The sequence below is a fragment of the Neodiprion fabricii genome, chromosome 7 (assembly GCF_021155785.1).
Source record: "Neodiprion fabricii isolate iyNeoFabr1 chromosome 7, iyNeoFabr1.1, whole genome shotgun sequence".
In the NCBI taxonomy this organism is placed as follows: Eukaryota; Metazoa; Arthropoda; class Insecta; order Hymenoptera; family Diprionidae; genus Neodiprion; species Neodiprion fabricii.
In genome coordinates, this window is record NC_060245.1 from 14598462 (window position 1) to 14624285 (window position 25824).

The 25824-nt window shown below is 36.3% G+C and overlaps 1 protein-coding gene across 1 annotated transcript in view; it reads right to left on the minus strand.

The window, feature by feature from the left end:
• LOC124186189 (protein N-terminal asparagine amidohydrolase) overlaps positions 1-23120 on the minus strand; it is a 61312-nt gene extending 38192 nt beyond the window's left edge. The window contains exon 1 of the mRNA XM_046577670.1: positions 22628-23120. The gene's annotated coding sequence lies outside the window, so the exon portion shown is untranslated. The remainder of the gene's footprint in view (positions 1-22627) is intronic.
• Between the last annotated feature and the right edge of the window lie 2704 nt (positions 23121-25824).

Consider the following 25824-nt stretch of genomic DNA (forward strand, 5'->3'; position numbering starts at 1 on the left):
ATTTGTCGGTAAATAGTAGAGTCCAAGTTGATTGAGTGCCCTGAAAAACCTAGATGCATTGTATTTATTCCGTTTTATCGACTATTTTCAAGTGTTTATCAATAATATAAAGGTTTCTTGAGTTACTTATATGAATACGGCGTCATTTATGAACATATACTTCAAAATATATGGTATGGCAGAAAGGAACGCAACGAAAGTATGTCTAGATTCGCGGCAGCGAATCGCCGCCAAGTTATAAAGGCGAAAGCTAGCCGAGGATATATTATTATTTACGTAATCAAGAGCCTCAAAATTTTTCTTCAGTGGTATGGTCGGTAGAAAAATTACATTTTTTATCAATTTTATTGCGAGATAGACGTGTATTGAGTATTTATCAAAGCATTGTATTCGTAGGCTACGAAAATGTCTCAGGAAATTCGAAAATCAAAGACACCGGAATCATAAACAAAAGTTTAGACGTCAATACTTCACTTCAAATCGATCCCGAACGGCTAAAAATGTAGTAGATTCTTTCGATTTCACAATAAGTTACCTCGTTTTATTCGGAAGACTATCTTCTACAGAGCCACTGAAACACATTTTTATAATCATGCTGCACGTCGATAAATATTTAATTTTGTATTGACGTAATAACTGTAAAGAACAAAAATCTGTTTCAGTGACTTTATAGCATATAATCTTCTGCACAAAATAAACAATCGTAAAATGAACTCGAACAAACCTGCTAGATTTTTAACAATTTTGAAGCGATTCGGAATAAAGCATCACTATCTAGTCGTAAGGAACTGTCTAAAATTTAAGAACTGTCTATGTTTTTGTATTTCTAAATGGATATTTCGAGCTTGAGAATATAGTAACTTCATGAATATTCAATATACGATCGACTCCAAGTAAAATTTAAAAAAAAAATACTTAAAGAAATTGCTATCGAATGTCGTTTCATGCCCATGATATCTTAGGCCAGTCAATAGCTATTATTGCATCGCACTAAATTACAAGAGTTATTTTATTTTTTTAATCATGTTTAGCATCACGTACCGAGTATAAAGTCACAAAATCTCCCCGACCAGCATAGAAGATAACTGTTTTATCCTCGGAGTCCGTAGGGTTATTTCTATTTTAATCGTCACGCTAGAGTTAGGTATTTTCTAATCAGTCGCTCTAAAGTTGAGTGAATTTTATTAGAGGCCATCGATATGCGACTCGGCCGTGTCGAAAGATGAAAAGCGATAGCCCATCTACGCGAGCAACAAGTAGATACACCTATACGGACTCGCATTATGTAGAGCAGTCGTCGAAGTTTGAAGGGTCTGAAGGCATCATCAAGCAGAGGGAGGAAGGAAGACACTTCCTCCTCGGGCGAACCCCACCTGCACTGCGCATACTGAAAACGTTGTTATAGTAGGAGACGACTATGCGGGGCTCAATATGCAGCAGCATCCACATTCCATAGAGTGGAACAACCGGTACAAGGTACAGTGACTCTCATTGCATTCTCGCCATACACTTAGTTATATGTACGTCAATAGTTTGTTGCTTGTGTGCACGTTCAGGGAGAAAGAGAAAGACAGAAAGACATTGAGCAAGGAGCCCGGGGAGGAGAGCGGGGGGGGGGGGGGGGTAATTATGAGCCTAGTGCAACACAACGCGTAATCCCCCCCACCCCCCCTATACACTCGCCATTGGATTTGGACCAGCGTCTGATATGGCGGAGGAGGATTGATTCTAAAGAAATCAGTTCTACAGGGTAAATATTCCACAGAATATATTCTTATACAAAAAGGAATTCCAGATTCGTATCGGAAATAATCCTGCACGAATTACTCTACAGGAGAATTGTTCTACAGAATGTTTTTCTACGGAATTGTTTTCTAGTTTCACACATCACTATTACAATACCCGATCGACACAACACACGCATAAATTCAATACAAATAATTTAAATTAAATTGCATCAAAATGTGTCAAATTGACGATTAAATATATGATTTTGACGATTCGGTGATTGCTCTGAATGTGTGTTGTGTCAAACACAATCTGTAGAAAAATATTTTATAGAAAAAGATATGTGGAAAATTAGTCTGTAGAACAATTCCCATATAGAAAACGATTCATGCAGGATTATTTATAATGTGGATCTCGAATTCCTTTCTGTAGAAAAATATTACTGTAGAAATGAGTCTGTAGAACATATTCTGTAGAACATTTGCCCAGTATAACTGACTTCTGTAGAATCGAATCGCAATCTATATGGCCAGCATCGATCCCTGCAATATCACCATCGCCATCATAAGAATGCTTTCACTGTAGGCGCAAGCCCAAATTTCGAATGATCATTTTGAAATATTTATGCACCAAATTGAAGTTCGCAACGTCGATACAACGATGAATTTTGGAGAATCATCGCTACCTCAAATTTTCCGATAATATGGATTTCATTAAACCATAATAAAGTAAACATGTAACCTTATACTCATATTTTGATAACTGAACTCCTTCAAAGTCATTCGAACCGGTTAAACTTCCGTGGTTACGCGATGGCACGAAATTAACTAATCATTTTGAATCAATTAACAAACAATTGAAAACAATTAACCTTCACTTTCCTTGCACCGAGAGGAGGCATTTCTTCGGTACAAATATTTTTTGTTTAGGAAAGATGATTACAAATAACCGCCAGACCACTCGTCAACGTTAGTGCAAGTCCCATCGATAGAGACAAATTTGGCCACTCGCGGCGCTACTCGTACTCGCACTTGGTCCCTATACGATGTAAATCCTTTCAATATCATATACGGAAATTTTCCGTAAATAATTATAATCATTATCGAAACTGTAAATATTTGGTACACAGCAACAAATTTTCAGTTGGGATTACTGTACAATCCTCGTAACTACTTTCATTTTTCACCCCAACCAAATCATATTGTTCCGGATACAAATTGAAAGTAGGTTCCGCAGCAGTAGTCAGATAATCCAATATTTAGTACCCAGTGGCGGACGAAGAAGGATTGGCAAATTACAACCCCTCCCCCCAGTCCGCCACTGCTAATACTACTTACAACTAATGTTACATCGGATTAAAAAATCTGAAATAAAACGCTAGAGAATCGGCAAACAATGTACTGTGTAAGACAGGTTGCGACACAATAGGCGCGATCATTATTTCGTTTGAGAGCGTTATGTATGGTCCACAGTTCCAAGAGACACAAGTTCACTATCCTATAGCTGTATGGAATAAATGAATCAACAGGCGACACTTTTCAACCCACTGAAAATATGAGGATTTTTAAAAACTTTCATAGGTTCAACATAAGTTCTTATTCTTCTCATTTACCGGCACCAAAGCCATCGGACCACTTTCAACTCCTATGGACTTTTCTGTACTCCGCGCATGCGCATTCGCATGCTCATTTTACCGTCATAGAAATGGGTGCTTCTGTACAAAAAAAACACGCACAAACAAACGCGTGAGACACGTTTGCGTTTTATAATAGTATATTATCTAACATCTGCTGGGAAAGTTCGATTTTCGAGTCATGTGGAGCGTGCGTGCTTACCCCATTTTCAAAGAGTGCGGTAAAACGACGTCGACGCGTGTTCATAGTTGAAATGGATTTTGGAGTTAAAAATAGTCCTTTCTGTACTGCACGTATGCAGAGTCGCAAACAAATCTGATAACACGTGGCCCTAACCTCAATTTCGTGCATCGTAAAACAAAACGCGTAAGATACTCTTGTTATATAAAGAATCATGTCAACGAAGATCGAGTCACACAGAAGCGTACGGCTTATGGGCCGCTTGAAGCAAAATTTTCCGCGACTCGTAAATCTGTAAGATGGCTCTACCGTCGGTCGACAATAGAGAACACGATCACCCCAATTCGCCGGTCGGAGCCAACACACCGACACTGTACGCATTAGTATAGAGCGCTGTAGGTGAGCCACACAAGCAAAGGCGCCACTAGCGACACCTAGCTGTTGGGGTGATAGCTCGTCCGAGCACCCCAACTTTTCTTGCTTCAAATAGCCTGCAAGCCGTACGCTTCTATGTGACTCGATCTTCGTTGATCATGTGCTACAAGGACGTAACGATTTTTTCGCCTAGCGTATTTTCAATATTCGTCTTCGACTACGACTCATGTTACAAACCGACGCTCGGTCCGAAAAGACCGAATTTGCATCATTGTTACGCAATATGCTATTGTGAGTCTCATATTACTCGTGGGCCAAAATGTTACCAATCGTTTATTTATATGCGTTCGTTAAAACTGTGGGCTAGTGAATTGTGTCCCTTAGGACAGTGGGCCATTGGGCCATCCCCATATTTAAAGATTATTATTAGGCCCTCTTAAACGACAGAAATGACAAAAAACAGTTATAATTCCTTAATGGGCGTATTCTAAGGCATGTGATTCGATTATTGTTTAGTATTTTAGTCTTTGAATCCCAAACTGTAGTTCACCAATATCTATCAGTCTTCAGCGTGCAGTACTTTTTTCCGCATCATCGCGATATTCTGCATATAATAAAATTCGTGTCCTATCACCGCGAGCTTTTGCTTCCTACTTCTCACAATAAGACTTGCAATGAATGGAATTACGAGAAAAAATTGCGAATTAAGGCTCTAGTTGATTTAAAAAAAAAAACAATTTTAATCGTTGTATTTTATTTTTTAACTTCCCGTATCTCTGCTTGCGGGAAAAAAGAAGTTATTATCAACACTCCGAAAATGAAAAGTTAAGTTTTCACTAGATCTCGACGTTTCAAAGTCTAGAAAATCACCTCCGACCATTTTCGAATGAACATCAGTGTATGTGATCAATTTTTTTTTTGTCCGGTGATATCTCGAAAACGAGCTACTGGGTTTCAATGATTCCGATCTCAATCGACACGGCTTTTCCAAACTTAAAACCGATTAAATTTTGGCTTTGATGGCTTCAATAATTTTCAAGTTCTTTAAATAATGATATTCCAAAAAATAAAACAAAAATCATATCTTGAGCATGGATGAATAAATTCAAGTAAAAACTGGTACCGTCGCGTTTTTCAAGTCACTGATCACGAATCTAAAGTCAACTTTGCGAAATCTAACATGGCGAATCCAATATGATGGAAAAAAATCTAAAAATATTCGGATTTTTGTCAGAATTAGAAGGTGAAGGTTTTTTGGGTCACCGAAGGTCAAACTTCCAATATTTGTAACGGTGGATCTATTACAATGGTTCGAAATAAAAACAATCGACATATTTTCATGTAATATCGTAGTTCTTGATTCGTTAATAACGGATCTCAATTTTTAGTTCGGAATTCAACTTGGATATAAACATTTTTTTTGTTTTGGAAACTTGGAACCTACAGTACAAAAACGAAAAGTTCATGATTGAATATAGACTGTGAATTGATATTTCATTTTGAAATATCAGCTTCAAAGTTAAAGCTTCGGGTTTCATTAATAAAGTATTTGTGATTCTTTCGCGAGAAGATTTAAACACAGAGAAAGGATTTGTCGGATTCGTCGAATAAGACGAAAGAAATGTTTTTTTGTTCAAATAAATGCCATTTGGGACAATAAAAAATTGTTCAGAAGACCACTTCGTATTATCGAGTAAAACCACATGTATTTTAACATGGTGTCCAGTAAATTCAAGGAAATTTCCAGGATCTCAAGGACTTCCAGGACCACTTGACACTATCATCTCTCAATAGGGCCGCAACAGTACAATAAGGGAAGCGATATCGCGCGAGCATCACGTCACGAAAAAGTCGCAAGCTCTTTCATGCACGCGCGGATACATTGTTCACATTGGTTAGACTCCCATTTCATTTTAGCCTGGAAAAATACTTTTGTGTCAATATTTTATTAACAGAGACTCTGCTGCTTATCAACACGCCACTCTCTTCGTAGTACGAGATGTGAGGTTTTTGTGGTGGAAAATCGTTATATGAATATTCAATTTCTATAATTTCAATGTCTTGAAAAAAAAAATTGCAGTAAAAATTTCTTAATTCTCAGTCAACGCAACTTCCGTAGCACGATAATAACTTGACAATCTGAAGAATTTTTATTTCAAACCAAGTTCTATGTACATTATTAAGATAGCTCTTGCCCATAGGATACGCCATACGTTAAAAAATAAATCAAACAAAGAATCGAGTATCTAAAATGCATAAATCAGTTATTTAACCATACCGAAACAGTTCGATTTACAAATTTATGAAGAGCGTTATTATTATTTCTGTCAGAAAATGGCAATTATTATTTATGTAGGGAAAAAATTATAATTATAATTTATATTACAGAAGAATTGATTCAATTTGAAATAATTAGATTGGTATTCATTATAAGGTTATTAAATCTCAAATGATTGGATTTTTGGGAATTTTCGATATTGGACTCTGATAACTATGATTCTAAGCATTCCAAATGATAAGACGAGATGTGATACAAAAAATGTAGGAATTAAAAATTCAAAAAGTTTTTATCTGTGCAAAGATCAGAATAACCATCATCACGATCATTACCATTGGGGTGAGTCATGTCACACGATCAAGGTAGCTAGCAACAGAAGTCTAAGAATGCCTGCAAGTCAAACCCGGATCCTTACTAATCGTATAATACCGACGGTCAACAGTAAGCCCGTGGGAGTCTGGCTTCCGTTTTTTGCATTCGAGATGCCTAGACATCACAGTTCAGGTCGATACGGTAGCTATTGGACTGCCGGATCCATCATCAAACGCTCATCAGCATTCCTGTCGCTCCGTGAATGGTATACCTGTATCAAAGATCGCAACAATAGCGGCGACGATCTAAACGCAGTCCAGAAAATTCTGCAGTTAAAGGACAACAAAGAGTAAGAAGTGCAACTTAATTATGCAATCAACGGAAACAATTGACGATTGTTTCAGATATTTAAGCCTGACGCCATTGTCTAAACAGGAACACAGAAGTTTATGTGATAAGGATAGAAGAAAGTAACTGAGATACAACAACCGAGAAATTTGTGTGATAAAATTCGATTCTAAAATATCAATATCAATTTAAATTCAAATCACTTTGAGTTTGATTTTTAGATGTTTTCACAGTATGTTATTACCTATCTCTTCATCGCGTTCCGTCTTTCCCTTACACTTCGTATTTCTGATATTGGCAGAACCAACGTTCTACCGAATTCAGGATTGGCTGATCAGATTTCAATTGATTACAATTGTTAACGACGATTTCAACTTTTATTTCTCGAAGCTTCTCGGATGGTTTCATTTTTCTCTGTTTCTAGTTGCTGTTTGTAGTTTAATTCCCAATTTTGACGGAACCAAATTTCATACAGACGTATAATACCACACCTATAAAATATTTTAATTACAGTTACTCTACAATCGTTAACTGTTTTTTAACATAAACATAAAATGTAGTTCTGAATAGAAAATGAAAATTCGTTTTCTGGCTGTGATCAGAAAATTTAGTAGCTGACACTATTATTCTTGTACACCTATAGTAGCCTGGGTAATATTTTTTGTGATTGTTACTATAATTTAATGTTGGAGCCTTGTTGAGCGGAAACAATGTAACAAACCGATGTAATGGTGCCATAACCAGGAAATGTAGCATCGATGACTATTTATGGTCAAACTAAATACTTATTGGTACCGCATTTTCCTGTAATTTCAACAATATTTCAACCGTTATTGTAATAATACTCATTTCACTGTATCATTTTTTAGCACCTGTGAAAAACAAACTTTTTCTCTATGCACCTATCTCAATCTTCTTTTCAAACGATTTGCAAGTTAAATTCCTATTTGTGACTCGACCCATTATCCCAATTGCTCTCGATTTGAACCCTATCCTTTAATGGCTTAAGCAATTTCAACACAGATTTCAAACAATGCCAACATCACCTTGTGTTTCCTTCTTTAATACTCTATAACTTTTACGATACGAATTTCGAATTAGTCTTCAAACGATATAAACTTGGATTTCCAACAATCTTATACCTCTTCCATCATCCACTTCTCTTCAATTTCCACCTTAGACCTAACGAAATCCCAAAATATTATACAAATTTCAACATTCCCTTCGAACAATTTCAAGTAATACCAATCAATTCCTGATCGCTATTTCAATTAAAAAATTTCCGTTTGACTCAAATTCCACGTGATTTAGAAGTTTTTACTAATCACCCATACTGCGTGATAAAAGGTAAGTCAACCTACCACGTGTTCTCACAGGCCATTGGTTCCAAAGTAACACGTGACCTGAATACTGCCCCTCGTTGTTTCCCAATTAATAGTAATTGTAAATCGCAGTCCAACTATGCACTACGCCGAAGGATCGAGAAAAGTCCGGGATCTTCATCATCGATTCAAGAGCCAAGAGCCTGGCAAGTCGGGCCCCGTGTTGCCAGTCGCGGGGCGACGGTCTTAACGGCAATTTTCTTGTATATATACCTATACGTATATACAACCACGGACGGTCCCCGTCGTCCAGTGTACGGTACTCTTGACAGTCTGTACCAAATCTAGACCCCCTTGGAGGAATATGTACTGACCTGCCCGCGATCCGACAAACCTTAACGCCGGGCATGGAATCCCATGAGATTATATTATTTCAACACGTACTCGCGCAAGGTGATCGTATCCATTCTTGATAACTTTTTTACCAACACTTATAATACAAAAGGTCACTGATTAAGGTCAATTAAACAAGCTTTAGAGGAGCCACGAATTTAGGGACTTTTTATGAATTCGGTTTCAGATGTTGCCTGCTCGTTTCCAACAATTGTCGTTGTGAATAATTCTTTGAAGAATTTTAAATTCGGTAACTGCATTGGCATGAGACAAAATCAATTTTCAAGTCAGTGATTATGTTTCACATTTCGCATCTGCGGAAAATTGGAAGTTTGAGATCGAGACATATCGGATTCAATATGGAAAGTCGAGATTTCTATAAAAAGCAATCGATGATTATGAAATCAATAACAGTCTCAAATGGTTAACTGAAAATTTCAAGACTAGATTCAGAAGACCTGTACTCAAAACGTTTCCAGTTAACAACATAATTCGTTATAACATTAACGGCGACGGCATAATTTTATACAATCTATACAACGCGCTGAATTAATAAAGTTCACACGTTGCTCATGTTACGATAAACCCAACAATATTCGACTAGAAAGTATGTCTCAGAGACATTAATCACGTTTGCAGGAATAGCTCGAAATTCAGTTACTCTATTCGCTATGTTGCTTAGGTCCGTAAAACAATAACGTATTTACGGTAATGTGTACAATAAATTATGATTTGTGCAACTATTTATTGATAGAATAAAGGTTTTCAGCTACGTATGCGATAAATTCTATATATTTTCCATTGACAGCGTAGAGATTCCAACACTCACAGATACATCCTAGTTCAAATTACACCCCCTCCTTTACGCCACTTTTTGAAGACGATTAGCAGTCAAATCCAGTACGTCGTTACGAGTACACAGTCATCTACACGTGCATGCATACAATTCATAAACGCACAATAATTACTTATCCACGTAACTACTGCTTTCACATACATAATAACAATGCATGCGAGCGCATTTCTAAGCTTCCGATTTGTGTGTACATGTCTATTCTCATACAGATACAATACACAAATCTGAACTTACGTTCTATCATGACGATTACGGTGACGATGACGATGACGATGCACATATTGTGGCAGACAATGCGATCCGGTATTGTTACAGAACGCGACGTATAAATGCGTACCGAGGTGCATTGTACATGCGTACATTTGGATGGTCCAAAAAAATCGACTATTTGTTTTTTTCAAAGTCACACGGTTAATAGTTTTAGAAATAGGGAATATGACGTCTGTTATAATTTGAGCCCTTAATGTTAATATTTAGTGGTTCCTGAACCGAATTTCCCATTTAATTAACACGCGAAAATAGTTTTAGATATTTCTGAATTTTATAGCACAGTATAACGAGGAAATGAATATTAATTTTCACTGTATATTTTTGTAAGGAATTCAATGCTGTACAACAAAGGTCTCTTATAATTTTTTGATAACTTGACTCTTTCAAAAGTTCTTCACAGTTAACAGCGAAAATACTAGACTTATTACAAAATATTGCGGGTTTTTTTTTTTTTTTGCAAAGTATTTCATACGTTACCAAATCATGTCATTCAATTCATTTTCAACTTGAGCTAATATATTTGTTGATTAAAAACAACATGCTTCTAAAGTGAAATTACATATATTACATATCATTACTTTTAATAATTACAAAATAAATTTACGTAAGTTTAAATTTAATTCAATGACATGATTTTATGGCGGTTGAATTGTTTTATAAAAAAAAAAAAAAACCCACAATATTTTGCGATAAGACTATAATATTCACTGTTAATCTCTAAAGTAATGAATTTTTACATGATTTCAACCCTGTTGAGTTATCAAAAAATTATAAGAGATCTTTTTTGTAGGGCATTGAATTCCCTACAAAAATATATATCGGACATTTATGTACATTGCCTCGTTACTGAGCTACAAAATTCAGAAACAACTAAAACTACTTGCGCGTGTTAATTAAATGGAAAATAGATAATTGCGTTCAGGAATCACTAAATATTAACATTAAGGACTCAAATTATAACAGGCCTCTCTTCCTATAATTAATTTTAAACGTGTGACTTGGAAAAAAAAAGTAATAGTTAATTCTTTTGGACCAGCCTAGCGTACATATCTATAAATTTGTAATATATACAAGTCTACCCGAGTTTGTGATTTATAGTAAGAGTCTACGGAACCTCCTCTGGGGAGGAGTTGTTGCCCAGTTGCCTGGTTGGCATGGCTACAAATTGGCAGCGAGCCTGCCGTCGACGAGGAAGAGCAGCACCCTGAACAACGTAGTTCCTAGAATTCTAGCATCGATGATAAATATATGGGGCATTCCGTGTCGATCGAGAATCCGAGATTTCGAACCATTTCACCGAAAATTAAATCGCCCAAAGAATCGTGTAAAGAGAGTGTAAGAGAGAGAGAAAGCTCTCCGCAGGAATCGAACCTTACGGCAATTAATAATAATAAAGTGAGTGTTGGTATTTGTTGGAAAGTATGGTGGAATTCGATGGAAAGGACACAAAAAAAATCCAAAGTGAAAGCTTGATGGTTGAAAAAAAAGTCAATCTAACCCCCTTATGACAGTATTTTGATTTAAAAATTATTCGAAAAAAGAATCTAATATTACATAATCTGGCTATGTTTTTTTGTGACGTTATATTTAATTTTTGGTAAAGAAAAAAAAAATTAACAAATAATTGCTAAACTTGAAACATATTTTTTATAACATTGAGCCAATTAGTAATTACACATGTGTAGAAATGAAAAACTGAGGATATGAGTTATCTTTCTCGTGAGTTATTTTTGTCACAAGTTATTCTTGTTATGAGTTTTTTTTCCGAGTTATTATTCCCAGGACATTCGGTCCTAGTATCCTACATTTTATCCAGTAGAAATAAATTCTACAAAAATATCTGAAACGTCGAGAAAGAAATAATTTTTTTCTTGAATAGAACCCAAAAACTTGAACTAGGTGATCGATTTTTTTATATTATAAGTAGGTTCCGCAACTTCGCTACAGATGATGCCGAAAATCGTTAAAAACAAATTTCTACACAAATTCCATACATTTTTTGAAATTCTCACAGTGTTTTTATGACGTTTGGTGGGATTTATGGGAGAATTATTTTTATTTTTTGGTCATTAAAAATTGATTTACTTAAGAAAAAAACTTTAACCTATTGATTGGAAACATCTTCAGAAATCGTTGGATTAAATATTCTTTTTAAACCAACTGAAAAATAACAGAAAACGTATTTGACAGGCGTTGAACTTCGTAAAATGTGTAATACGCGCAATATCATTAATTTTGGTAAGTAAGTTGCTCTGGTATCGTTAAACAACAAGCGAAAATTACTCGTTTCACAAGCTACGTTTACTATATTTCAATTTACATAAAGATTTGAATTAATTAAAATTTTGGAACGTACATATTCGAATATTGTGTATAAAGGACTAACAAAGGTCTGCAAAAAAATATGTTATTTCAGTTGCATGGGATGTTTTTGGTGAATATCATGTTTTTGAGTGCACTGAATCAAACAATTACTTCATTTCCGTCCATCACGTACAGTGTTTTTGCAAAATACAAGGTGTTGCCATAAAAAAAGCAAATCAATAATGAAAAAACCACCATTTCATTCAAATAAACTAGAACAATATTTCTTAGAAAATTAAACAAACAATTTCTACGCGAAATGTACAACACTCCGTGTTTAATCTTTTTCCCTACAAAACCTTTTCTTCTCATCTTTTATACTTCTCCGAACATGCTTTCGCTTTCCATTTTCTGTCTCCCTGTTTGTATTTATTGAGTCTCACTTTAATACATATTAAATGGAGGTCAGAAATCACTTTTGCACAAGATTTTTACAAGTAAGAATAGGATACCAGATTTCACGTTAAACGAGAGTTTCACTTCGAGTCAAACTACAAACAAGAGTTCAAGAAAAAACCCGACGTGATGGAATTTTTTGAGTATTCCTCCCGGTTTCACTGAGTAAAAATCTATAACAAGATACAGTATAAAAAACAGATGACAATGGGACCATAATCAAATCGGAAACACTCAAAAAAAAAAATAATAATTAATTGTATAGGTTGTTTTTTAGCAACAGAGTAGATATTTCGGAGTAAATCCTGATATGTACAAAGTGAATCGAAAATAGGGTTATTATTGACTATTGAATCGGTATCGATATTCCAGTAAGCTGGATATTTTTGGGATATATTCTACACTCGTGGAAAAAATTAATGGGCCCCCCTGTTATTGGACGAAAAAATGTTCAACTTTAAAACGCTGTAACATTGTATAAATTGCAAGTAGAGTTGATTCACAGATGAAAAAGTTGAACTTTTTTTCGGTCAAAAACGGGCGGACGTTGATGTTTTCCATGAGTGTATATCACTGGAATATTTACACCGGTTTAATTATATTAATTTCATTTATAAATTGAAGTCAGAATATACTCCGAAATGCACATTTTTTCTCCATAGCAGAAACAAAAAATTCGTTGAACAATTTTTTTTTTTTTTAAATATTCCAAAAATTCGAGATCTCTGAAAAGATTGTAGTAATCTAATCATCATATCATCTTCACCCTACTCTGAAAATATCAGGATACACTTCAAAATATCTAATTTTTGCACCAAAAATATAAAAAACAATTCATTTTTTCAGCCTTCGCAAATACACGACTAACAGAGTATTTTAGAAAAATTGTTTTTTTTTTTTTTTTTTGGCACTTACTGAGGAACCAACTCGAAATGGGTGACGTATGCAGAAATAACAGTTTTTCTACATACAAAAAACAAAGACATTAGATCATATCTGTTTTTCGACGACAAGGAATGCTAAAAATTCGTAGATAAAAGTTCAATTAAAAAAATAAATATAAATAACGAAACTGGTCGACGTGTTCCTCATAAACGGTAAGAGCCGGAGACCTGAAAATTGCAGTATTTTCATATCTCGCACTTAGCGTATACCACACACATCGTAATTTTGGCCAAATCGAAAATATGACCTTAAAAAGCTGGTCGAAGGTTCGCAGATCATCCCATATACGGCTGTGCAACAGCTACACTGTTAGGAACAATTAGACACGTGTATGGGATAATACAAAGCCACGACGACGCGACATAATAATGTGTATAAGCAGTCTATGCACCAAAGAGACTGCAGTAGATATGAACTCTCGGATAGCAGAGCTCCTAAGTGTTCTGCCAGTTGCTTCCTTGGCGTGCGCAACAAACAGACACCACAGACATCTGCGTGCATACGTGAGTGCACTTATAATACGTCAGAGACGTACTAGCACACGGGTAAGTACCGCACACACAGTTAAATTGTGACGTATCAAGTTGGCTGGTCTCTTCCTGAAGCCGCCATCCAACCGGATCAACCGTCCAGCTTAGCCTAGCTTTATAGACTCCGTGCAGTCGAGGAGTAAAGAGCTCATTGTCAGCTCAACAAGTATCAAGCCGTAGTCGATGTGGTGTCGAGACGCAGATGGAGTGGGACAAGATACCCAAGAGATCGTGAAAGATTAGAGACAGATATATATCCAAATGGGAAACAAAGCGGTTAGGAGGAAAAATTATTGGACTGCATATCCGTAATATGTACTAATCTTGAAGGTACCGTAAGATCTTTTCATAATATGGAATCAAACTGCACCTACGGCGTGTAAATTGATCTAACCAATGAAAAGGTAGATAAGATTTAGAGATTGAGAAAACCTGGCGCAAACTTTCAATGGGTGCAATATTCGGTGTAGAATTTGTACACACGGTGCTTTCTTCACTCTCATATATGATCTATGATGATACGGTAGTTCGTGGCCTGAGGAGTCCGCGCACTGAATGTACGAGTACCTACAACTCCGACTTCCAATTAGCGGGAAGAGCTGAAACTAAGCTCACCACATCGGCTACAAGCACGCTCTGTGTATGCGAGACCGTTCAATTGGGGCGAGCCCGTGTTTGAGAGTAGCCAACCGAGAGAGATGACGACTGCCAGCGCTAAGGACCAATCATTAGATGTGATTAGTGAAAGAACTCAGAATCTACCGATAGTGATTTGAAAGCCGGCAACGAAGCGTAGTATGAGAAGAGTTGGCGGATCGTGGTATTGATAGGTATATCGATGCAACGAAAAAGATTACCCCATTATTCCTACATTTTCAAATTATTAAGTGAACCTTTGCTCAATACGAGAATGAACTTAACAACGTTATTTCGCACTTTTAGGATTGTCTGAAATTTACTAAACCATGATTACACAACACGTGGTCATATATATTTATTTTGGAAAACCAACTCCTCGAAAATCGTTCCGAAACTGCTCAATAACGATATTTTCCCTGACGTTATGTAAGGCATAGTTTCCTCACCAATAGATAACTAACCCAATCGAGACTCTGACAACGAGTGAGTTTTGTTGCGAATTGAAAACCCTTCCCAACAACTTGAGATTTTAACTTCAAAAATGACTTTATGTCAAGCAAGCAGCCGATCAAATGGTAAGTAACGAAAAATTTTGGGATTTTAGCCCCCCTCCTCTCAAGTGGATTATCATCAATCCCACTAGCTTCACTCAATTCCATGTAACTTCGCCTATCTTCTCATTAGTTCAAGTTACTTTTACATGATTTCGTGTGACTTCCAGTGAATCCAAATGGATGACTTTTCGCCGTACGTAAACATGAATTCAAGTATGACTAACCGATAGACAGTGAAAATGTAATGTTTCTGTCAACTAATCCTCGAAAACATATTACACACTTACCTACATATTAATAAACGGATTGATATAATGATCGTTTCTTTTCAACCTCTATAAAACTGACGTAAATTGATGCCTTCTGAATTTTGTTTCCTTCTACTGCTCGTATATTTCTATCGTCAGAGTTTCAGCTGTGCCCTTCCCTTTCCACTTCTGTACACCTCGTGGATGTCAGTGAAGGATGAGCGGATGGTTTGGGTGCCAGGAGATTGAAATTTTGCTTATAATATATAACAAATAATTTTGTTTATACATTTGCACGTGTGTCTGAGTGGTGTATAACGAATAAACTGCAGTGGCTTGTCGCTACTACACTTGCCACCTATCAACATTTACCTGCATGCAGTTAGGTACATTACCTGACTAACAACAAGGTGTAATCTAGAAAATAATAGCTACCATTTGTAAGAGATGGGTATTGGCCATAAAGTAGAAGAAGAGTGGGACAAAAGATAAGACGGCATGAAAAGAAGAAGAACATGAAGAACCAGGTGCAAGGCTCAATTATTAAAATCGGATAAAAAATAAATTACCTACCACTTAGGGGCATTTACTCTGATATTCTTTCTCGTTTCATTACACTGCCGTAAAATTTACCGACGTTTCCGTGTCTCCCCGGACTATTTTTTGAATTCCGTGAATTCTTCTTAACCACTGGTTGCCATTTTTTAATACCGATTGTGAGTTCAAATCTTCGGATATTCAAAGTCAATTATCAAATCTGCAGCTATATCATCCGACGCATGGCGTCATTGAATTCTAATGGTAATATAATAATAATACGAAACAAGTACAAAAACAAGTTTAGTCCATTATCGTCCACCTCATTTCTGAATTTGTGCGCGTGCAAATGAATGCGTAGTAAAGATGAGTGTCTCTATAATAAAAGACAAGCGGCTTTAGACTTGACTTGAAATATTTTTACACCATATTGGATCGCCATATTTGTAGTCCGCAATCTGACATCAGTTTCGTAATCAGCCACGAAACAAACTGGTGAGTACCAATTTTCATCAAAATCCAGTTGTTGTTAGTTTTTTCAGCTTGATTGGTTGAATATACCAAATTTGAAATTTGCAAATCTGACCTCAGATTCGTGATTAGCGATCCAAAAAACTTGGGGGTACCAATTTTCATTCAAATCCATTCCTCCATTCTCAAGATATCATCATTGTTATATCATTTTGGTATTTATATGATTGAAAAAGTACTGAACCGATCATAGCCAAAATCTGTTCAGTTCTAAGTTTGGTAAAGCCGCGTCAATTGAGACCAAAATCATTGAAATTGGTTACTACATACACACAGCCGTTTATCTGAAAATGATCGGAGGTGAGTGATTCTCTAAATTTCGAAACGTGAAGATATAATGAAAACTCAGATTTTCATTTTCGAGATGATTACAATAACTTCCTTTTTTCTCTGAAAACAGAGAAATGAGAACTTAAAAAAAAAACAGTGTATCCACGCGCCCTTCTCTTCTAAAAAATATCGTAAACTAATAAATAACTCAAAATTTCGGCGTCTGCAGAAATCATTAATGGGTCGAGGGCTCAAAATAATCAGTTTTACGTATATAATATTCACAATTAAAACTAATTTTTTTTGGCTAAAGACTTCATAGATGAACACGTTATTTACGAAAATCGTTCTACCGTGTATATATGAGAGATAGAAGGAAGGTCCTGAGACTAACACTGCTAATTGTCAAAATTAGTCAACAGTATCGCGAGGCGTGCGTGCGTGCATCACAGCCTCCCTAGCATTGACAGATAAAACGAGTGAGAAAAATCTCGTACAGTTAGGAAACGAAAATTCAGCATTGATTACGTATTTTGATTAGTATTAGTATTATGATATTACGCCAATGTAATATGGTAGAAGAAGAAGGGTTCTGATTAAAAAATACGAAAATGGATCGTTTTTACAAGTGAAAAATAAACATCTGAAAAAATGTAGAAATTAATTCCTGTTTTACTTACGGAATACGAGGATTAAAATTTCCCATAAGCCAGGCGTTACAAAAAAAAAAAAGCATAAAATTTGCATTAACCTTGAACTGGCTTGTGTGATTTCATATTTTACTATCTTAGAATTAAAAACTATTGTTGCGACCATTTTTATCTTGTAAAAGACTGTTAAGTGAATACCGCAAAAAAAAAATATTCAAGTCAAAATATTGAATTGCTTCGTTACAGCAAGCAATTTTCGGTTGGGGTCTTCAACGACCTGAAAGTGCTAACAATGTTATACCAGATAAAGGTGCCAGCTAAAGGGTAAACTGCGGAAGATGTCTTCCATTCGATCATAACCGCTTATAATTATCGAAATGAATCCTTTTGGATAATTAGCCGTTAATGAGCTACTGATTAGCCATGGAAACATTTATTTTGCAGCATGTCGAATTTTCGAAAAAATCGATTGTCCGGCAAACTTCACAATAAAATGGTACAACTACTAGTGAGAGAACTACGAAGATTTCTCTTGAAAACATCACAATCGCCTAAAATTTACCTATGAAAGATTGTTCGTAAAAAATAGTCAAATGCACCAAAATTTGTGACTGATAAATCATGGAATTCGGAATTTTGTAAGAACCTAAGATGTAAAAAGATATTGATCACACAACCACCTGCAAATCAGCTATGGAAGATTGATCGTAAAAACAATGTCAGAGGCACCAAAATTTGCCACCCATTAGTCGCTAATGACCCATGAAATTTTGAAATTTGTCGGGGGAGTTGAATTTTCAATAGAAATTGTTGGCAGTACTGATTGAATTCTTGAAAGTAGCACAACCACCAGCAAATTTACAATAAAGAATTTGAGTCTTGAGATTTTTTTAAACAGAACTAAAATGTTCTTTTTTAAAGTCGAGTGATTGAAAATAATGAAAGAATTCGACAAACTTAATTCTGAACCAAAATATAAAAATGTGGGTCTCAGCATTATCTTGTAAGTCAGACACAGTGAAAGTATTCCCCATCACTTGTTTGTTTTTGCTGCTGTTTTCACGGAGGGCTTCAGTTTTTCTTCATTTGATCTCATTTTTAATAGGATACGTAGTCAGGTTACATAAGGTTAGTTTTTACTGGCCGCATAAATAACCACTTGTTTTGACTACTATCAAAACTTAAGTATTATTGACTCATTAAAGCTGCAAATGTCGCAATTCTACATCAAAACCAGAGGCGAACACCCAAAATAGTCTGCTTCTACACTATGATGACCAGTAAGTTTGTTTTTATTACAATGAAGAACAGTAAAATCATCATGTCGTCATATCTAGTAGGAGTTCACCGTTTCTATTCAAGTTATCGAGAGCACGTAAAAGATATAGAACTTTACGTGTACCTATAAAGTTGGCACCGGATTCGATAAAATTGATATTTTCCTGGAGACAGACGATTGGAATTCTCTTGAGTTCTAGAGTTGCAGAAAAATTTTTAAAATAGTTGCGATTCGCAAGGATTTGGAAAGTCATTTTCAGAATATTTGGTGCCAATTTCAAGGGACGCTTAACTTTCTGAAAAAACCTCAGTTTTTGTCAGTTTTCGAATAGTAACGTTAGCAGTTTTGTTCAGTACTCGAATAGTTATATATTTCTGTGCCCATATTAGCAACAGTTCTGGTTTTTTATGATACAAGAAAAAAAAATTATTGAAAAATACCATTACTCTTTTTTTCTCGAATATTCCATTCTGTATTTATCATTCTTATTCATATAATAGTAGAATATTATCAGTACCCTCCATGAGACGTACCGTCTGATAGGTACTTACTGTACTGAGAAAAATTTCACTTGTTATAGTAACTAGAAAAATTTAGTAAAACAGGTATCGTTGTTTCGAATTACGAAAAACGAGGTACACGTAACCATTTTGTGCTATTGTCGATCATTTTTTGGTAATTGCAACGCAAAATCAATTTGTTCGGTTTACTCTACTTTTTTTAGATAAATAAGGCTTTAACATCAATTTATTGTTGCACAAGCATTAAATTTTTGCAACTGTTACAAGAAAATATAGTAACAGTGATCGTAATGAGAAATAATTGTAAGAGATACTAGACTTTCTGGTAACAGCTACAAATCTAATTTTCATTTTGTACACAGAACTATATTTTTGCGATTGTGGTAAAAAATGAAAATAGTTTAGGACTGAACGGTAACCGGAACTAAAAGTTTCTCTCGTGTACATTTATATCCAATGATTTCTCGAAAAATCGAACTTAACTGCGAAATTCATATCATGCTCTTGTGGATGGTGCCTGTGTATAAGACACGCTATTCAGGTAAATATAGTAGATCATTTTTCCCCTTTGAAAGTTATCACTATCAGACGTTCAAAACATGACATTAAAGCGTCGTAACACCTCTGCCGTCACACGGGATTAGTTGCGTATTACCCGTATCACACCAAACAGTCACAAAAATGCCGGCGAAAAGAAAGAAGTCTTCGTATTTAGAAAAATTAGTGCGCAAGAGATAGAGGAGTAATAATTGTACCATCCAAATGAGAGACAAGTCCACACGTGGAGCAAGCACAGACGTTTTGGAGATTGATAAAAAACCCGAACTCAATCAGCGGCTTCGGAATATTCATACACATAAATTACATATTATAAAACGCGTATCGTCAATTTTTATGCGATTTTTTTCCTGAAATTCATCCTTCCTATGCATTCAATATTCAAAATGTTATAACAATGTTTGACTGCGGCGATAGGGTTTAGGTATCAATATATAATGAGTGTTACGGAATTTCGGACAACGTTTAGATCGCGAAAATATGAACTTCATCCTTCATTAATTTCATGGCTCATTAGCGGCTAATGAACGGCAAAATTTGGTGCTTTTCATAATTCTCAACAATCAAGGATTAATTGTTAATAGTGAAATGGGTATACCCTCAAGTTGTTTCGAAAATTTGGGATCTAACTGAATTAAAACTACGCCTGATCATTAGCGGCTAATCAGCGGCAAATTACAGTCTCATTAAAAATTAACTAACCAACTATCAACTCTTCGTAGTTATCTCACTAGTGGTTGTGCTATCTTATTGTGAAGTTTTTCGGACCATCAATTTTTCGGAAAATGTGACACGTGGTAAAATAAACGTTTCCGCAGCTAATCAATGGCTAGTTAATGGCTAATTATATAAGGCGTTTTATTTTGATATTTTTATGTAGTTGTGCTAACTTAACAAACATGATTAATGACTTTGATCAATGACTTTCGACAGTTGATTTTATTAAAAGTTTCTAACAACATTCATGAACTAATCGAATGTAATTAGGCAGTATACATTACACGGCTAAACTTTTCTTTCGTCGCTAAAGAGAACCAGATAATTTCATGATGGTAAGGTTAGTAATGTTAACGTATAGAAATGTCAGAGAAAAATCATTATTGCGCAATTTTAGAACGACTTCCAACGAGTTGGCATTGCAAAATACGAGGATATTTAATTCAGCATCGTTTAATCAATTTCAGACATTCCCGATGGAACGAAGTAACGATTTTTTCGAAACATGCATCGTTACAGTAATATTATTAACTTCATTGTCATATAATTTTGAAATATCGGGAAATCAACAAGATTTCGCCACACTAGAAAATTCAATTAATTCTTTTGCACAAATGATTGTACGAAGAGAAAAATTGATGAAATGGGGATGGCAAATATATGCGAAAAAATGATTTATAAGTATCCTTTAAGAATGACCAAAAATTACCGATTTTTAATTAAATCGGTTATTTTTTCCCGATTAATCGAGTATAACCAATTATTTTTCAGACTCAATTATTTTTCTTCACAATCGGTTTTTGTTTTTTACTCTCATGAATGACACAATACAATATCAATTTATGTGATTGAAGTATCGATTATTATCACTGCCTTACTAAGTACGTATTTGATATAATAAGTGAAAGATAAATGAATATTTTCACCTGAAATTGAAAAGTGTTTTAAATTAAACTACAAATGATCAAAAAAACTTTTCTCCTTTTAAGACTACGTACTGAAACTTGCGAAATTTTGGTTTCATATGCATCGTTTAAAAAAATACAAAATAGTCGATTAATCGTTTAATTCTTACCTATTCAATCGAGTCATGCTCGGTTTATTTTTTTGGACTCGATTAATTGATGCATCGATTATTTTTAGCTTAGTGACCATCGCTAGTATCCTTTCCGAATCGTACTGATAATAAAAAACCGACTGATCTAGATAGGTGTGTGTATTATGTGTTCCAGCATTATATCGCAGGGATCGCAGGCGAGTATTCATACTCATTGTCAGCTGCAGTGTATGTAGGCGCATATTTGATTCGGAGCTGGTACGACGACCAGCAGCGAATGAACGGAGCAGAAGGGAAATACAGGAGAGCAAGATACCAGACAGGCTGGTTTGCCTCGAGTGGCTCTAACTAGTCCGTCTTCTGTTGACCGCGCATGCTCTTGTAGGTATTGAGAGGATGCAGTCCCTCTCGGGGACAGGCCTACTTGCATATCATGCCTGCATACTTTCCGTAATTTCTACCGTGTCTTGAACGTGAATGATTTTCTGTTTGTGACGACACGCGATATAACGCAGCTCTAAGGTTTGCAATAATTTTTATTCAGCGGTCTACGATACAAAAACAAAAAAAAAAGTTTCGATCTCATACCCACATTTCGAACGATAATCACCGTATCTGGTTAGGTCATAGGTATTATCTAGACTCCATAGACGAGACGATTTGACATGTGGCCGCAGAGAGGACCGAACCGTCAAGGATCACGGGTGCGGGGGGGGGATGATTCAATACAGTAGTACCTCGATTATCCGAATTAATTGGAACTGTTAATGAGCTTACGATTAGTTCTTATAATCAAAATAGCCGAAAAGCAATCATTATCTTAAGGGCTACATAGAACACAAATTTAAATTGACAGTCTATATTAAACACCTATAACTACATATTCAACCTTTTTCAAACACCGAACGCTCGTTTTATTACTTTGATTTTATATACTCGTCAATTGACAATCGACGATCGACTGTTACACATTTTTTTACCGAGCAACGATGCATATTTCATACCGAAAATATATTTTTTGAGCCAACGTTCGCATAATTGATGGTTCGGTACACCGAGGTTTTACCGTAGTACAAAAGATCGGGAAAAAAAAAGAAAGAGTACCACGCAACAGCAACAACAATACAGGACTTACCGTGTGAGAGTACCGCGGACTGTCTCGGACGGCCGCCTATCTCTTTTCTTCGCCTCGAGTCTCTCCTCTATCGATGTCGTAGGTCTCGGGCGGAGTATGACGATTGTTTGCGCAACTGTATTCACACTGGTGGAGAGCGGCGGACAGTAGGCTGGCAGGGGTGGAACGAGGAACTGGCAGTCAGTCAAGAGTAGATATTTATTTCTACGCACCCGAAGACGAGACCGGGAATGATATCGTCTCCGTCGGAAGAGCAAATGCGCCGCGGCCCGACTAAGACGGCAGCTTTTCCGTGAAAACAAAAAGCCAGTCACCGATCGAACGAACGTAACGGCACGACACGGAGTGACAGACGGCGGAAAAATAGTAATAAATGTGTTTCAATGTTCTTTGTATGTGTTTTTCTCACTAGAGATACGTGTGTGTTGCAGATTGCCCCGTGCTTCGGCTGGCGTGCTGCCCACTTGATCAACTGGCCACATCTGTGCAACAGGCGACTGTCTCGCTGAAGCATCATCACACACCCCGCAAGCGACAGATGAACCCGAAGCTTCCGTCTTTCACCGGTCGTAGCAGCACCGGACAACACTGATTCGAGTTCCTTGGTGAAAAGTCGGACTCTGTAGTCCTGCGTGATCGGACTTATCTCCGAATTCGTTGTTTCAGATTTTTAAAATTTCTCATTTTTGCACTTTCGGAACTTTGACTAGTCGGAGGTATGCCCTTGCGGCATTTTGTCCGTTCGGAACTTTGAGCGTCGGGTTTCGGACCATTCGAACCTTTGATGTTTAGTCAAAGTTCGATTTCTTTTCGTTAAGTTTCACCACCAAAAAATTTTGAATTTGGTGCTTTCGGACCTTTTCAAATTGGGAATTTCATCGGAATTTAGATCGATTCATCTTTCTTCGTATAATCCCAGGCGTAGCCTTAGAAATAATATTCACTTTCAATAATACCACAAATTGTTACTACGGTTTTTACATAGATGACCTATATTTGGGTGTTGAATTGAAATTTTGAATCTTAATTCAAACACGAAGCATGCATGCATGTTTATAATTTCGTTCGATGGCGATTAGATGTAGAAAAACAATTTTCTGTTTCCTTTTCGTTTATTTTTGAAATTGGTTTTGTAGATCAGCTGAACATCGTGGCGCCAATCAACGAAAACTAAACGATTTTAATATTACGATGCATGCTCGCATTTTCCAACAAATCAAAGAATAAGTCGACAATAAATTACCGCGATCATAAAATCAAGCATAATTATAAATAGAAGAAATCATCAAGGGGAAAATCAATGCTGGAATGCGATGCGCTTGAAACAATTATATTCATGAACTTTCTTAAAGTGGTAAGATTGATCTGTTGTCACAAAATGTTTGAGCACTCATTTTTATACCAAAACTAGTCTAAAAATACTGTTTGTAAAATAAAAAATACCAAAATTACAAACAATATAAAATAGAATTGTAAAACTTAGTCAATTTATACTGAATATTTTTGAGTTTTAAAAATTAAATGAACAAAAACATGAAAACAAGATGTCCTATGAATACCTAAGAATCGAAGGATCCGTTCACAATGTATAATTGTCATTTTTAAGATTTTAGCGATGGAGAGTTGAACAAAATTCTTTAAAGTTGTAAAGATAAGAGTAACTAAACATTTTTATTAAACCCATTGGCCAATAAATTAATATAAGCTAAAATAAGTTTTATATTGAGTCAGTGTGGTGCATATTCAGCTTTGTAATACAAAACTGTGTGCAAACAGTACTGCAATTAATGTATTGTAAGTAAAATACCTAACAAATCTTATTGATAACGGAATTTACTAATCATTAAATTTGTATTAGATTAGTGACAATGATACTGTGCCTCTTCCAATAAAAGAGAATTTTTGGATCTCTACCACACGGAAAACGGTCTCTAAGTTTAGCAAATCGGTAAATTAGAATTGGCAACGCACGTGGCGTAAATTCGCTGCCATCATTTAAATTTCGAATAAATGTCTTATAGCTTGTAGTTTCGAAATAACGATCAAAGGCTTTTGTGATCGCTGTATACGAAATATTCAAATTTGAGCGCGACGCTGCCTGCCCTCCGCCGATCCCAGCAGACCGTTTCAAGTTGTTTCAAGTTTATGTTATGCGCACATGCGCACACGGGTAAGACAAGCTTGGTAGCAACGACACGCTGTTCAGGGATAAAGATCGCCTCGATAAAGTCTCGCTTGCGTCCGCGAGCCGTCGGATGATTAGCATACATATACATACATCCCGACTGTTGACGATCAGTGTAGATCGACCTCGGCGATATACGAGGTGTAACGTTTTGATTATGTATGCGTATATGTATAATGCTACATTTTACATAGGAGTGGACGAAACCCTGGAAGAAATGAAAACAAAAGAGTGATTGCTATTGTCAATTTGGTATCGCGACGTAATTATCGAAGTACACTATAGAATACATGCTGCCACGCGTTGTCTGTACTATAAAACAGGACTTTAGAACGTATTGTGTAACCATAACTACAATACAATTTTGTTTATCCATATTTTTCGCGCAGAGGTTATATTCTGTTACTTTATCCTACTTTGGAAAAGTGACAAATACCATTTTGGAGCAATCAAAAATCCGCTTTGAGCGTTTATCACTTCTTTCACGCAGAATAAAGTTACAGATAAGGCTGCGGAGGTAATCACAAACCAATTAAATTAGCTTGAACTATAAAAAGGAACGAGTACCGTTTGTACACCACGGTTGGCGAAAGGGGGGCCCGAGCAAATTTTCAGCGTTAAAGTCTCCTAGCTCTAATTCCGCGTAGTGGCAATATCAAAAGGTAAAAATCAAATTCACCGCTCAGAGCTTGAGACGCTCGTATCGGCAAGTTGCCGTGTGCCCGGATTAATATCTCTCGCTATCTAGCAGAGGGATGAAGGAGGGGCGGAAGGGAGGGGAGGGGACATCCGACAATGGTTAACGCGATACGGGAATCAAGCCTAGTTGAGACGGTTACCATTATCGGGATCCATTATCAAAGCCGCGTTCCGGGTGGGCAGCGCGTCGTCGCGCCATTGTCACTGATCGAGGGAACCTTGAACGTCGTGAATGGTGCGCGCCCGGCGTAGAGAGTAGAGCGCGTAGCCTGGCCGACGATGATGCGCGATACCCTGACGTCACAGCAAACGA